A 17,758-nucleotide genomic window follows, 5' to 3' on the forward strand; every position below is an offset into this window, starting at 1 on the left:
GCATTTATTTAAGGAGTAGATAAAAGGTTGGTTTTTGCAGCCCTTGAGGCACAATTTCAATTATTTTCTGACATGACATATTTTCCTATACAGATACATAGGCCAGTAACAGTACTGAAAATGCCCATTTGAAGTGCATTCACTTGAAACTTTGAAATATGCATGCAGTTATTTGCATCTAAAAGATTGTTTACAAGTTGCTAAGTCACACTGTGAATGAGTACCTTCATTTCACCCTGAGTTAGATATGAATTTTGAAAGGTAGTTTAGGAATACCCCCCGAATTATATGGTAAAATATGATAGCCTAAGACTTTTGGTGAAATACTTGTACACAAGTTCTTAAACATTGTCTCTAAAATATTACATAAACTAGAAGATCTGTAAAATGGTAAGTGAAAAATTTACCAAGAATAAATAAAACCTAATAATCTTGATTTATTACATCAGGTCCATTGAATTGGACATTTTACTGAAAATATTTTCAATAACATTAAATTATGGTAATGTTTGTAAAATTTCTTAGTACTTCTTTAGTTAAATTTAAAAAAAAAAAAAACTATTCAACTCACATTGTCAAAACCTATTAGTTTTTCCTGGGAATAAACCTCAGGGTTGACCACTTACCAAGCATGTGTGAGGCCCTAAATTCATGCTCCAGTTCAGAAAATTTTTAATTGTTGTAAAATATTATGTATTGAAATTAATTCAATAAACACAGGGGATCAAGAATAAGATATTGAAAAATAACCAATCTGGTTTCCTGCTTTAATCTTTGGGTAAATCTGATTTTCCTCTTCCATCTAACTCTAGAAATTATTTTTATATTATGTATTTTGAAGTATGATTTCCCTATATCTTGTAGTATTTGTGAGTTTACTTGCATACTGAAGGAAATGTTTTTTGAAGTATAACTATATATAGTTTCATTTTTGTATTTAATTTTAGTTTTATTTCTTCCACTAGTTCTAGGCTTTATCGACTACACTGGGTTGACATATCTTCTGATGTTTTCCATATATTAAATATTCACTCAAAGACAATTGAATTAATTTGGGGTAGCAAAAAGTATTTAGGGAATTTTCTGCTTTACTAAAAGTTGCTATTTTTTTCACTACCAAAATAAATCTAACAATGTTTCTATTGCAGGTCAGAAATGCCATGAAAATATATATGTTCAGAATATTGCATGAGAAATCACAATCTAGGGAATTATTCTTATACAGTGGAAATATAGTAAAGGAATAGTCATCCACCTAGGTCCTCCCTGACCTAGAGAATAGTCAGTGCCAAAGTAACATTTGCTGTTACTTGTTCTGTGAGAATGTGTCTTGATAAAGGAAGAAAAGGCACAAAAAAGCTGTTTGAAGAGAAAAACCAAATTTCACCATTTAATATCATTTCCCAAATAGCAACTGAAGTAAATTGCTTGTTACCAAGAAAATGTATTCGTTTACTTAGATTTTGGAATTCCATTTTAATTTATAAGAAAATGTATTTTGATGAAATAAACAGTTTCAATCTTAGGCATTCCCCAACGACCCTGAAGAGGCTTCATTTTCTACTGCAACACAAGCCAGAACAGTAGGAAAGACTCCCATCATAACCTCCTATTACCTCTACCTACTTCTCTACGCCATTTCCTGTATAAGTAAACCAATGGTTTTCAGACCAGATGCACTTATTCCTCTGATAGAAGCCTACCAGTAAGAAGTTTCAGAAGAAAAAAATACCTACCCTCTGGGCACATGGCTTGACTGTTTACTGCTTACTGCTATATAAAAAAGGTGTGGAGGTAAAGATATACTTGTACCAAAGCTATTCTATAATTTTCTCATCTCATCTAACACACACTTATCATAATACCACAATACATCAAGGCCAAGTGATTCCAGCATATCTTCACTTCTTTCATTCCATTCAATGTGATATAAAACAATAATACAATTAAAATAACTCCAAGTTCTATACAGAATAAGTCTTGATATTTACTCTAATGACCAAGGAGAAGATGTAGGAGAAAACTTCTTGAATCCTATTCAGATGCAACTATGAGCTTCAGCAGGTGTTGGAGAGGGTGTGGAGAAAGAGGAACACTCCTCCACTGCTGGTGGGGTTGCAAATTGGTACAACCACTCTGGAAATCAGTCTGGCGGTTCCTCCGAAAACTGGACACCTCACTTCCAGAAGATCCTGCTATACCACTCCTGGGCATATACCCAGAGGATTCCCCACCATGTAATAAGGATACATGCTCTACTATGTTCATAGCAGCCCTATTTATAATTGCCAGAAGCTGGAAAGAACCCAGGTATCCCTCAACAGAAGAGTGGATGCAAAAAAATGTGGTACGTCTACACAATAGAGTACTATTCAGCCATTAGAAACAATGAATTCATGAAATTCTTAGGCAAATGGATGGAGCTAGAGAACATCATACTAAGTGAGGTAATCCAGTCTCAAAAGGTGAATCATGGTATGCACTCACTAATAAGTGGATATTAACCTAGAAAACTGGAATACCCAAAACATAATCCACACATCAAATGAGGTACAAGAAGAAAGGAAGAGTGGCCCCTTGTTCTGGAAAGACTCAGTGAAGCAGTATTCGGCAAAACCAGAACGGGGAAGTGGGAAGGGGTGGGTGGGAGGACAGGGGGAGAGAAGGGGGCTTACGGGACTTTCGGTGAGTGGGGGGCTAGAAAAGGGGAAATCATTTGAAATGTAAATAAAAAATATATCGAATAAAAAAAAAAAGAAAGAAAATGGAGGCTGGGAAGGTGGGTCAGTTGGAGAAACGCATGCTTCCTAGGGAGGCAGGTTAGCAAGCTCCAGGTTCACTGTGAGACCCTGTTTCTAAGGTGGGATTAATGACCTCCATAGATTCATGTGTGGGAATGTGTGGCCTGTATAGAGTGATACTGTCAGGAGGAATGGTCTTGTTGGAGTAGGTATGGTCTTGTTAGAGGGAGTATGTCACTGTGGGGGCAGGCTTTGACACCCTATATGCTCGAACTAGGCCTAGTGTTGTCTCCTTTTACCTGTGGATTAAGATTACAACTCTGACTGCTTCTCCAGCACCATGTCTGTCTGCATGCTGCCTGCCATGGTGATCCTGGACTAAACCACTGAAACTATAAATTAGCCCCAATTAACTGCTTCTTTTTGTAAGAGTTGCCATCATCATGGTGTCTCTTCACAGCACTAGAAACCCTAAGATAACACCTTACATCAAACACTGGCTTTTATAAGAACACAACATCATACTTACCTATACATTAGTCCATTCATACATGTGTATGCACACAAAGACACACACATACAAAGACACACACACAGGTGAATTTGCAAATTCTGTAGAGTTGGGTGTTGTGGTAAAGGAAAACAATACTTAATTTAAGTTATAAAAGTGTATGCATTTATTTAGCATATTTAATTCAGAAGAAATTGTCTATAAACTGAATCCAACAGATTAAATTTTATTAATTTCACCTTGGTATTTTTACCTTTAATTTAGTGTGTGAGCACGTGTATGTGTGTCAGTGTTTGTGTGTGTATGTGTGTGTGTGCGTGTGCATGTGTGTGTGTGTGTGTGTGTGTGTGTGTGTGTGAATATATATGTATGCCAGGGCATATGTGTCAAAGTGAGAAGAAAACTTTGGAGGTTTGAGTTTCTTCTTCATTTATCATGTACCTACCTCTATATTGGTTCTGTAATTGTCTTTTTGGGTAGATGCTTTTATTCAGTGAACTATTTCACTAGCCCAGAATTTAGTAATGTTTAAAATAAATTACTATAGTATAATTTGTATCAACAAGGCATATAGAAATTCTTTATATTGCATTTATACAAAGGATATATTTTCACCAAATATATTTTCAAGGTTAAATGGTAATAATTATCTTGAGATCTGGCATCTAATGAGATTTTCAAATAGGAAGGATTGCAGTAGTACCTGTCAAAAATAAAATTTAGAAAGGGAAATTTCAGTCTAACAATTTGAGATTTATCATGTACCTACTTTTGCTCATTTCCGTTTGTCCTATGTTCTCTGTTATGTGTATGTGGGGCTTATATGCTTCTCTATCACTATTCTGTTAAACTCAAAAACCACACCTTGCCGAATATTCATGTGAAAACATACCAGCATCTATTGCATCCAATGTTTTTATTTGATGTCTTCTCTGTGTTGCAATTTTGTTCTGTTAGAAAGGAGACTTTGCTTGCTTTAGTTTGATAAATTCTAGCACCTTGTTCATGGTGATATAAAGTAAATAGATACATGTACAAACAAGTGGTTCTGCATGCTCATTTAATTGAAGTCAATGACAAATGCCCAGCCCTGTAGATAAGAGTCTATCTAAAGTCAAATAAAGCATAGCCTTGGGAAAGAGACGTGTGTCAATCTGAAGAATTAAACCAGGGCTTATGAAACTAGGCAATAGAAACTTACTCTTCTCGTGGGAAATCAGGAATCTACTCCTACCTGAAGGCTGGAGCAATGGGTGGAAGCAATGACCACCCTGCCTTTAATTAGAGGCAGTCTAAGGATAAGTGGAAGAGCTAGTCACATTAAATTCTCTAAGGCAGATCTGTGGAGGAGCGCGGGTTGACTCATAAGTTACTCTCCTTCCACTATCTGATGCCTCACATTTCATTATTTTTAAATGAAAAATGTCAAGATAGTCTCAATTGAGCTGTAGGGAATGATAAACATATTACAACCTCTCCTCGGGGCAATGTAATATGTGATAAAGTAATGCATTCTTCCTCCTACGAAACAAAAGTGGTCTTCCTTGGTCACTAGGAGCAGAGATCAAACATTCAAGAAATGGAAGCCTTTGTTGTTGACAGAGTAATGAATTCTGAAGTGCACTCTAATAGTAACTTCAGATGGGGCTCTTGAACTCAGGACATACATTAAGAGGAACCATTAAGTTAGGGCACACTATAACAATAATGATCAATAAATCTAATCCATTCGTATAGTTTTCTCTACAGTGTTCTCTCTTCTCTCACCTCTCTCTTTCTCTCTGTCTCTTTGTCTCTCTGTTTCTCTGTATGTGTGTGAATGTGTGTGTGTATGTGTGTCTATTTTGTTTATGTACTGGTTTTCAATATATAAACTCCATAATTAAAAATTTAACAATGTGCAGAAACACTAGTATGTTAAAAGTGGTGAACAATTTTATTTCTGACTATGTCTTAATTATATCAAACATCGAGATTCTTCGCTTCAAAAACTTTCTTACCAATATTTAAACTTTTATTAAATGGATGTGATTCTCTGAGACCAAAGTAGACTGTGGACTCCCATAACTTTTTCAGAATTCAAATGGAGTTTATGCTTCTTTTTGAGGGAAAAGTGCCAAGCTGAGTATCTTTGATAAAGTAACAGGCCGAATAACTTTCTTGTATTAATACAAGACTTTCTAGAAAAAAATTAGTATTCTCTGTCATATTGTCCAGTATACTTACATCTTTATGCTCCTAAGTATTGGGATTTGCAATAGAAAAAGTATCTGTGAAAGGATTATAGAGTGTGGTGGTTCAATGATAAATGTTCATCACAGGGTCATACCTTTGCACACTTGGACCTCAGTTGGTAGTCCTGTTGGGGAAGATTATGAAATTTTTCCCTGCCATTATAGATTTCATTCTTCTGGAATTCTAATACAATTTAAATCATTTTCTCCTCTGAAATGGGCTTTTGTCACAAACATGTGTGTTCTGCAAGATATTTTAAAGAAGTCAATGTTCTCCTGTATTTAAGGGAGTTACTTATGTCCTTAAAGAACATGAGCTAGAGGAAGGGAAGGACGTGGGATAGAGAGAGGAGGGTGAGAGAAAAAAGGGATGCAGGAACGGGTATTGGAAGATACAGGAGAGAAGTGTATAGGATCAGGAAATTGAACAGAAACATGCAGCAGTGGAAGATGTGGGAACTGGGTTAGCCACTAGAAAGTCCCAGACTCCAAGTGAGCAAGAGGCTCCCAGGAGCCAATGGTGATGACTTTAGTGGAAATACCCAACAAAGGCGAGATACCATCTGTACAGACCACCTCCAGTAGATAGACACAGCCCCCTGTTGAGGTATGGGGCCACCCACACATCTCACAATTTTAAACCCTGAAATGTTCCTGTCCAAAGGAAAGACGAGGACAGAAACCGAAGGAAATGTCATCCAGAGGCCTCCCCACCTAGGGATCCATTCCATCTGCAGATACAAAACCCCACACTATTGCTGATGCCAAGAAACACTTGCTGACAGAAGCCTGGTATGACTGCTCTCTAAGAGATTCTATTAGAACCTGACTAGTACAGATGCAGATACAGCCAACCATCTGATTGAGCCCAGGGACCCCAAAGGGAGAGGGAGGGGAAGGACTAAAGGAGCTGAAGGGGATTGAAACTCCATAAGAAGAACAATATCAACCAATTGGCCCACCCAGAGATCCCAGGGACTAAACCACCAACCAGAGTACACATGGAAAGAGCCAGGACTCCAGATACATATGCCGTAGCGGATAGCCTTATCTCACATCAGTGGGAGGGGAAGTAGGCTTGATGCCTGCAATGTCTATTCCTGGTTGTCAACTTGACTATATTTGGAATGAACTACAATCCAGAATTGGAAGTCTCACCTGTGATCCTGATCTTGAGGCTGGGAGATACAAGTTTCTGACCTGGATCTTGGCAGGGAGATGTTGAATATGAATCTCAGAAGACTAAGGCAAGGAGATCTCTGAGTTCAATGTCTTTGATCTGGGGCAAAGCAAGTTCCAGATCCAGGTGTGGTAGTAAACACCTTTAATCTGGGCCACACCTTCTGCTGGAGACCTACATAAGGACATTGGAAGAAGGAAGATTCTCTCTTCTTAGCCTGCTTGCCTTGTGGGACTAAGCAAATGCTAGATCCTTGGACTTCCATTCACAGCTGCTCCTGACCATTGTTGGGAGTTGGACTACAGACTGTAGTTCATCAACAAATTCCCTTACTGTATAGAAATTATCCATAAGTTTTGTGACTCTAAAAATTCCGAATAATACAATGCCCCAGCATAGGGCAATGCTAGAAGGGTAAAGTGGGGGGTGGGTGAATGGGTGGAAGAACACCCTCATAGAGGTGAAGAAGAGGGGGGTGAAGAGGGTAAGGAAGGATGGGATGGGGGTGGAGGGGTAATCAGGAAGGGAGGTATCATTTGAAATGTAAATGAATAAAATGATTAATTAAAAAATGACATCATGAAATTAAAACGATTTTTAAGTTAAAAAATAAAAGAAGGCAACTACTAATCCCTGTGTATTCAATCACAGCAACAGAGGAGAAAGTATTGTAAACTAGAAGTAATAATTATATTCTGTATGATTTTACAAAGATCACAGAGGAAACTTCATGGTATTCAGAGGGATATCATCAGCCATACAGGGATTGTGTTAATATTGTTTGTTTAAAAGGGTAAGAGACTACAATACACCTGAAACAACAGAGTTACAGCTGTGTGGTTTGGGAAGGTCTTAGGAAATTACCTCAGGTGCTGTTTCCTACACTTTGCAAGGAAGACTGTAAAATGATAACTATATATGCAAAATCAAAACTATGATCAAAACAGCCTGTTTAAACTATATATAATGTTAGTCTATTTATACTATACATCTTGGATGGAAGAGATAATCCCTTCAGCACGTCAGTAGCTCCCTTCTAGATAGTGCACAACTATCTTTCTCTTCCTTCCTGAGGCTACAAGGTGAGATTTACTTCCATTGGATGGAAATGTGCAGGAGTGCAAGGCCAGCAAATGAAAAGGAAAATAAAATCAGAATGAATATTCTCCATACCATCTTCCTTGTTTCTTCTTTTTTTTCATGATTCCACTAGATACATTCATGAAACACAATGAACAACTATGAAGGATTTGTGTGCTCTTCAACAGGCTGTTGAGCTCACTTTTCACACTAACCTCAACTCACATGAGGCATTACATGCACTCATGCATGAGGAAAATAACTACCATCTCTTGTGTGAAGCAACTCTAATTTCATGTGTTTTACTATAGTTCACATTTTCACATAAAACAATGAAGTGTTTGGATAGCTCAACAATACGTGTAACCCATAATAAGTCTTCAAATTATTTACAAGTTTTTATAGATACTTATTGCTCAATAAACTACCTGGTAATTTTCCAATGGAATGAACTAATTTGGTAAATAATGTTTTTCTTATCTCTATGAGGTAAATCTTCTATCACTTATAAGCAATACTTAAAGTTGCTAACTCCAGCTGAGAATTTTGATGGGAATTTCTCAGGCAGGATTTGGAAGGACAGTTAATTGTTCCACAGACTGGGTATTTGTCAGCTCTACACTTGTATTAAATAACCTGGAGAGGTTACTTTTATTTTCAGGAACTGAGGAGCGGCCTGGGACAGGAGCTTTACAGTTTTCCTCTGCTCTGGGAGCTGATTCTGTGGCACAGGGCCCAGAGCTGATCCTGTACTTCAGTGATCCATACCCAAATACCACTGGGAGAGAGCTGACCTCTCAGGAGTGTGGAGAAGCCTTTGAGTTCAGGTTAGACCACCACTACTGCTCAGAGGGACCCGCCCAGAACCCTCAGGATACTTTTATTTTCAATGTATTTTATCATTCCTTGTTTTTGATGGTTTGTCAACATTAATTTTATTATTGTTATTATATTATTTGTAAACATTATGACTAAAATAATATTTTAATAAAATATACAATATGTTATATTGCATTGTGTTATTTATGTGTGTACTTTGACATTCGAGTATAATTTTTTTGCTGTGGACAATCAAAGTTATTCTATAATATTGCACTAAAGATCATCTTATTTTCATAAGTCTAATTTTCTTAGGAGTAACACTAATTTCCATACTAAATTCATACTAATGATTGATTTGAGATCCCATGAACTGATTATTTGAAACTATTGAGCAAAGCATAAAATCCCCCCAAATTCATTAAATCTATATTATATATTTTTCAATTAATATTCTTATAAATTGAACTTATGTTCACTTACCAAATACTCAGAAAAGCAAAATTCCTTTGGTCTTTGAATGTCTTACTTGAAAGAGAACATGCAAATGTAATTGGTTCTGGATAATTTGCATTCCTTTCCAGCGTAAAAGAGATTAAGATGGTGAAGTAATAATTTAATACATCCAACTTAGACTAACATTGACTTCACTAGGTTTTCACAGTTATCCCCATGCAAAAGTCATGATTTGTAAGCTTTGAGATAACTAATAAATGCCTACTGCTTTCAGGAAAATAGCTAATATGTCCCTATTTTATAAAAGTTTTATAAAGCATGGGTACCCTATTAAGAATGGATTATTTTAATGACATACTTGAAACACTCTAAAATATTTTCAATTTTTAAACTGCTTCTGGCTAACAAACACTTATCACTTTATTAAATTAAATTGAAAATTCATGTTACAGTCCAAAAGGTTTCTCTTCATATAACACAAACTAAGCATTTCCAATGAGTATGAGTTAATTTAAACTGTATGTTATATAAAATTTCAACAAGTAGAGTGTAATTTATATAAACACATTAAATTTTTATTAATTATAAAATATCCAGTTAATTGCAACATTCAACAGTATTTCATAAAACTATTTTAAAATATTTAAATATTACCTACTAACTAAAAGATTTTTTTGAAGTTTCCTAATGACTGACATAAGGATTGTCTAGGGTTCTAGGTTGTCTGTTTTTATTTTTAGCTTTTCTTATTTTATTTATTTACATTTCAAATTTTCCCCTTCCCAGTCTCCCCTCTGCAAGCCCACTTACCCATTCCTCCCTTTCCTTCCCCGCCATGAGGGTGCTCCCCCACCCATCCACTCCTTCCTCACCGCTTCTAGCATCCCCATATTACGGGGCATCAAGCCACCACAGGACCAAGGACTTCACCTCCCACTAATGTCAGATAAGGCAATCTTCTACTACATATGTAGCTGGAGCCATGGATCCCTCCATGTATACTCCTTGGTTGGTGGTTCACTCCCTGTGAACTCTGGATGGTCTGGTTAGTTGATGTTGTTCTTCCTATAGGGTTGTAGTAACTTTCAGCTCATTCAGAGCTTCCTCTAGCTCCTCCACTGGGGTCCCGAGACTGATGGTTGGCTGTGAGTATCAGTATCTGTATTGGTTAGGCTCTGACAGAACTTCTCAGGGAACAGGTTCCTATAACAGCCTCTATAGCAGCCTACTGTCAGCACCTTGGCATCAACAACAGTGCCTGGGTTTGGTGTCTGTAGATGGGATGGATCCTTAGGTGGGGCAGTCTCTGGATGCCTTTCCTTCAGTCTCTGCTCCAATTTTTGTACCTGTTTCTTTAGACAGGAATAATTTTAGGTTAAAAAATTTGAGATGGTTGGGTGGCCCTATCCCTCACCTTGGAGCCTTTGTAGCTACTGGAGGTGGTCTTTACAGGTCCCAGCTCCCCTTTGTTGGGTATTTTGGCTAATGTCATCCACACTGGGTCCTGAGAACCTCTTCCTTTTCTGGCATCTGGGACTTTTTAGTGGCTACCACCAGTTCCCCATCTACCACTGCTACATATTTCTATTCATTTTCCTTTGTATTTCTCTCCTTTTTCTTCCCATACCTGATCATGCCCCCTTTTCCCCTCCCCCTCTCCCTCCAGGATCCCTCCCTACCTCTGCCTCCTGTGATAATTTTGTTCCCCTTTCTAAGTAGATTTGAAACATTCACACTCTGATCTTCCTTCTTCTTAAGCTTCATATGGTCTTTCTTCTAAACTTTATAAAAAATATGGTCAAGTGTTAAGAATTTCTGGAACAGGTGTCAGATTTAATGTGATATTGTCAGACTAAAATGTAGCTTTGAGAATTTCTTATAGAATCTCAAATTAGCCCCAGTGAGAAGCTGCTGTCTCTGTTGGTTATCATCTTATGCTGCAATTCTGCATGGCTCACTATTCTTGGTATACATAGGTGCTTAACTCCTTCCCCCAGTCCTATCCCTAAGTCTAGAATTGCGATGACAATAAGAATTCTCACTTTTTGGTGTTAAAAAATTCACAAAATTGGATGAACTGGTATTGAAATTACTGCAAACAAACTGATATCATCTTTTCCATGAAATTCAGATGAAATTAGCTTGTGTATCACAATTAACTAATGTTGAAATAATTTAAGTAATTTTTCAAAACTCCTATGGTCTTAAAAATAAGCATTTTCTCCTTAGTCTTTTGAAACAACTTCACAAAAATTCTTATATCTAGCCTAAGAAGGCATTTGAAGACCACTGAAACATTTTGCAGCTGTGGATTATATTATAATAATACTGGTATTTAGATAGCATGTTTATGAACTTAGCTGTTCTCTCGTCTTAACAAGTTCTTCTGACTGATTGTTTATCTACATGACATACACTATAGGCCATTTTAAAAGGCAGAAACTCAGCTGAAAAAATGCCCCCCACAATCCTACTGTGTGCAAGTGGTGCCTGTTCTGTAGTGATGATTGATATGGGATAGCATAGCTCACTGTGAGCAGTGCCTGCTCTGGACAGGTTGTCTTGGATGCTCTGAAAAAGGCAGTGTAAGTAAAACAGGAAGAGCAAGCCAGTAAGCAGCACCTCTTTCTGTCCTTTGCAGTAGCCTATTTCCTCAAGCTACCCACCCTGCCAGAATTCCTTCCATGACTAATATAAATAGACAGGCTGTGTCCTGGAACTGTAAAGGGAATAAACTCTTCCCCATGTAACCTCAGACCATGGCCCGAATAGACAGCAATAGAAACCCTAAATCTACACAAGGACGATTCATAAAAGAGTTTCAACGGTAATTACTCTTTCTGTCTCCTCCCATTTTCTTGCCCACACTCTGCTTGCTGTCTCTCAGTACAGCAGTGACATTGCTCCCCTCAGGACCATCATTTGCTGTTCTTTTCTCAAATGCATTGGCCAAGTCTTGTAGTCCCTTTTTTTCAGCAGCAACTAATATGAATGTCAGCACACCTTCCTGTCGTCAATGTATGCTCTTCTAGGACATTGATTTTTGCTAGCATTTTCCTCATTTTACTGGATTTTTCTTCTTATTAGACCTATAACTGTGATGTGTGTATATCAGACCATTTACTTACACTACAGAATTACATGTGTAATGGCCTTCAACTTAGCAAAACCAAAACTATCTTGGGGTTTGTTTTTTTCTCACATGTATTCCACATTCTTTCCTTGGTACCTTAGACATAAAGAGATTCAAGTTTTCACTTTTTCAAATTGAAAGTTTACAGCTTTATTTAATTTCTGACTTCAGTTTACATTTCACATCAAATATTTCAAGAGGCTAAATCTAAGTGTAAGGGGAGATTGATCTATATTTAGCAAACAGTAACCCAAAGGGCAATCATGTATTGCTTAATGTTGAAAAAAATCAGGGATGTGTACTGAATCTTCCATAACAAATATTAGAATAAGAGGGAATGCCCAAGTTAATTTGTTGGTACACAAGCTCAGCTGAATGGTTCTTTGCTGTCCCCATGCAATTAGAAACTTGATCATTGGTCATAAACTGTACTAACAATGGGATCAAGATTTTCAATTTGATCACTTTCTTTGTAATCCCACCCTTCCTGCTGAATCACTTGTTCCAAATCTTCTAGATTTTATATTTAGCCCATAAACTTGAATATTTAAGCATGGTACCACCTCCACTGATGAATAATTGATGAGTTTATGATGTCTAGTTGTGTGTCAGTACTTCCATCAGCCTGGAAGCAAGGCTTTAACAGAGGACACTTTTGGGGAGATACTTTCATATGCAAACCAAAACAAACATCGTATGTTATCCTTTAATATTTAAATTGTTGTGAGGTTAGGGGCTAAACAGTTTTAAATCATTAAGGTGGCATATGGCAGTCACATCCCCAAAGTATGTCTATGCATTTTACCTAGGTCAAAATTTATAAATTTTATTAACAAAATCAGCATTTGTTTTCAAATTATATAAAATATTTAATGAACATGAAATATGTTTGAAAACTTACATAGTTAAAAAACCTGAGAGAGGAATATAAAGGTGAGTTATGCAAATTATAAATGATTGATTTTGTATATCATAGTCTTATCAAGTTAAAAATAAATATTTGAAATCACATGTAATCCTGGTATAAACACGCATTGTGCATGTGAGTGCGAGTGCGCGCGCGCACACACACACACACACACACACACACACACACATAGAGGGCATATAATAGAGTTAATACAGTATAGCTCTGATCTTGCTATCTATGAGGGCCTCATTCAAGTTCAGTCTGTTTAATTTTAGATCCTTGATATGTAAATAGTGCTACCTAGTCCAATTTGTTTTTCATGAAATTCAGTGGATCTTCCATACTTAAAACATGTTTTTGAAATTGTAATTAGTGTGCCTTAAAAAGTATAAAATACAGCTGTAGTTTAGTCCTTATTTCCAAATGTTACTAGCAAGTGAGATTTATTAGTTCATGTGTAACCAGCACAATTAAATTCTGGGCAAGGCTCACTGGGCTCTTGATAACAACAACGGCTGGGCTTCACACAGTTAATAGAGCAGAGCACAATACACAGTTTAACTGTAATATCACATGATGAAGGCCTAATTGTTTTATTGTATGCTGCCAATGTATTTTGTCAAATTTCTTTATTGAACATTTGGTTTTAGTATATCATGCTAAAATTTTTAATTTGGGGAAAAACAAAAACAACACCCATTATAGACTTTGTTCTCTGGTTAATTCTCAAGAAGATCATTTTTAACAAGTGCAGCAAACTGAGAAAGGGAAAGTACAAAATATATGGTTCAAGTATTAAAGGGGCACCAGGAAGTAAAATGAAGCTAAATCTTGTTGTTTATGGATAATAAATTGAATTAAGGGAGTAGTGACCTTGGGGCAAGATCTCACCTAGCTAAATTTAGGTCAAGGCATGCTAGTACTAGCCGTTAATCCAAAGAGGCACAGACAAGCAGATCTCTGAGTTCAAGGCCAGCCTAGAACAGAGCAAGTTCTAGGAGAAGGAAATCTTACACCCAGGATTGGTGAACCAAACCTTTAATCCCAGTGTTTAGAAGACAGGCATGAAGATCTCTGAGTTCAAAGTCAGTCTATAGAGCAAGTTCTAGGACAGCCAAGCTTAGGCAGTGAGGTGTGGGACTGTGTTCTGATTGAGCTAGGTTTGAACCCTGGAGCCCCACCACACAATTCTGGAAGGGACAGAAGTTCAGTTTGCAATTCTCTCAGACACCAGGCTCCTGACAGGAGGCCTCAGCTCTACACAATGCTGTGGCCATTAGTCATGTAGGACAATGCCCCAAGCTCCTGGTATTCTGTCTGGATTCCACCCCACAGTTACCTGGAAACAACCAGGTATGCTCCTCCCCACAGTTAACTGGAAATAGCCAGGTAGGCCTGGCCTACTCTAAAGGGAGATGTTTGCCCCCTCCTCCCTCTCTTAATCGCCCTCTTCCTCTCTGTTCTCTTCCTCTTTCCCCCTTCCTCTCCCCCTCCCCTCCATTCTGGCCCTTTCTTCACATGGCCATGGCTGGCCTCTTCTTTGTACTCATCACAACCCTCCACCAACAATAAACACTTTGAAGCCATGGACTGCCTCCTCTCATTTATACCCGCAGTACTGGAGCAATGGCGCAGGTCTCCATCTCAAGAGCCTCATCTTATCTCCCACAGGGAAACATCTCTGTGTTCCAGCCAAGGTCACCTCCAAGCCAAGTCGAGCTGAACAAGCCAAGGACTCCTGTCCCTTAGGGAAGCAGCTGAGCTCCTCCTTTCCATCTTTTTATTTCAGCTAGACCCAGTCTGGCAGGACCCTGCCCTGTTCTCAGATCTTCTGTGACATCCAGTGGCATCTGTGGTGTCCAAGAGTGAGAACTTGTCTTCTCTACTTCCACGAGGCCGGAGGACCCATGACCTCAGGCCTGCCAGTTCCCAGGGAACACCAGACTGCCCTTTCTCCACCTAGGGAGTGGGGTTCCTGCAGCCTCTCACAGCCTGATGCTCACCCAGTGGCAGAGTAGGGGTGAGCACAATCCAATTACCCTCATCTGCCTTGCCTTGTGGCCCTAGTCCTGGCCAGATGAGTGCCATTACTCTTAACCCACAGTGGGGGAGTTAGAAAACAGGAAGCTGGTAATAGGATAAAGGGCCATGTTCCATCTCCAGCAAGCTGCAGGACTTGGCAGCTTTGTCTGTGTGACACTGGCTTTAGAGTCCAGAATATAAGGGACTACTGGGACCATTGATGTTGGTGAGCTAGAGCTAAGAAATTGGTCATGATTAATAAAAGACCAGCATCACTGAGGTAAAATCTTCTGGGAAGTGTTTTCTGAGAAGACAAAGCAGCTGTGTTCCAGAGATAGTCAAAGTTTTACCTCATACTGCAGAACTGTAAGAGTCTCCCAGGTAGTACTGGTTTTGAAGGCATGAAGGCTAAATGAAAAACAGCTGAGGCTTGACACTGTGAGAAGCCATGGAAGGTCATTGGTGAAGGTGCAGCCTTAGTTGTAGTTGATAGCCCAGGACTGAAGGGGTCATGCAAAGGATTTGAGGCTTGGCACCATGAAAATAGCCTACAAGAGGCTACTGGTGAAGCCTAGTTGCAGTGAAAGACAGCAGCATTTTGGAGAGTTCAGTTCCATGGGATTATCATCCATGCTGGACCATGATGGAACAGCAGCACCAATGGAATGGATCAACGTGACCTTAGAGTGCTACAGGGGGCAGTGCTGGAGAAATGATACCAGCCCTTTGGAGGAGCCTAAGATATTTGCGATAACAGAGCCATGGGCTATCTGCCAAGGAAAGCTGCTAAGTGGGAGTGGAACCAGCCCAGGAGAAAGAAGTTTGTTGCAGTCAACAAAGGTGAAATAAAGGAGTTGGAGATCTGAAGATTGCTTTGACATCAAACATGGAATTGCAGAGTGTGGAGTTTGCCCAGCTGCTTTCCTGCCTTGCTTTGGGGAATACAGTTAATTGATAGGATGAATCTCAGAAAAGACATTGAATGTTGAACTTTTAACATTGTTGAGCCTGCTATAGACTATGAGGACTTTGGAAGTTGGACTAAATGGATTTTGCATTATGCTATGCTTAGGTATGGCCCCCATAGACTCATATGTTTAAACAAGCCTATGGGGCCCAGGGAGTGTAATGTTGTGGTTTGAGTAGGTTTAGCCAATGGAGTGGCACTATTTAGAAGTGTGGCCTTGTTGGAGTAGGTGAGTTACTGTAGGTATGGGCTTTAAGATTCTATTCTAACTTCCTAAAAGTGAGTCTTTCACTAGCAGCCCTCAGATGAAGATGTAGAATTCTTAGCTCCTCCTGCTTCATGCCTGCCTGGATGCTGCCGTGTTCCCACCTTTACGATAATTGACTGAATCCTGGAACCTGTAAGCCAGTCCCAATTAAATGTTGTCCTTATAAGAGTTGCCTTGGTCATGGTATCTGTTTATAGCAATAAAACCCTAAGTAAGACACAAGACAAAGAAAAATGTTAGTTTCTCAAACATCTAATCAGAAAAGAACGTCATATCATACTGATTTGGATATGAAAGTGTCCCCCCAAATCTGTGAAGAGCACAGGTTCCAACACATGAAAATATCACTTAGCCAGGATTTGTCACTGCTGGCCTTGTTCAGTTTATTAACAAAACCCATCATAACCACACCCTTGCCACCTTTAATCTTCAAGATATCCATGATTATTTCTTACCTGTAACTCAGGTAGATTCATTCAGGGAGATTTTGCATTCCCAAAATGTTTTGCATTGCAGCCTTCTTCCTTTGCTTGCTGACACAGATAACAATCATGATTTCTCCAAGAGACATTTTAGAAAGATGAATGGTTCACTTAGACTAGTATGTCCAGACCTTGATTCATGTACACATGTCAGAACTGACATGTATGCTGACGCAGCTCTGGCAGTTAGACTTCTCACTAAAACTTCTGGCTGATTTCTTGTGAAGGCCATGTGACAATGGGCTGACAATCTAGGGACCTGTGTTCTTAGTGCCACCATAATCTAGGATATGCCTGCTTCTTTTATATGACACCTCTTACATATCTATGAAGGATGGATGCACACACAATGTCTTTAGTAAAATCAAAAATGAAGTTTATGGTAACCTTTTCTTGTATCAAATTGAACAAGCATTGAATGACAGTTCTTTCTATTGTTTCCTTGGGATCAAATTCTCTTCTTGGAAGGAATGTGAAACTTGATGGAATATGGAAAATTAAATTCTAAATATATTTGAAAAATATTGAAACAAATTAAATCTTAAGAGAGATAAAGAATATTTAACAGATGTGGGGATAAATGCAGACGTTAGGAATGGGTTTCAGATCCCAGAGAGCTAGAGGTACTGATGGTTGTGGGTCACCTTATGTGGATTCTCAAAACCTGACTAGGGTCCTTTGAAAGAGATGCAAGTGTTATTCATCCCTGAAGCATCTCTCCAGACCCCACTTCTAATTTACTTTTTGATAACTTATCACTGTTCTCTACAGCTAGTTGTTGTCCTGTCACTTAACACAGGTAAGCACAGCATCATGGTGTATTACCTACTTCCCAGGTAGCCAGTCTTGGAATTATATGGCAACCATATTTTAATTATATATTAATCATTATATATTTTATATAATATATTAGATATTAATATATTTTATATTAGAACTGATAGGAAGGTTAAGA

This window comes from Apodemus sylvaticus, chromosome 8, assembly GCF_947179515.1.
Source record: "Apodemus sylvaticus chromosome 8, mApoSyl1.1, whole genome shotgun sequence".
NCBI classification, from domain to species: domain Eukaryota; kingdom Metazoa; phylum Chordata; class Mammalia; order Rodentia; family Muridae; genus Apodemus; species Apodemus sylvaticus.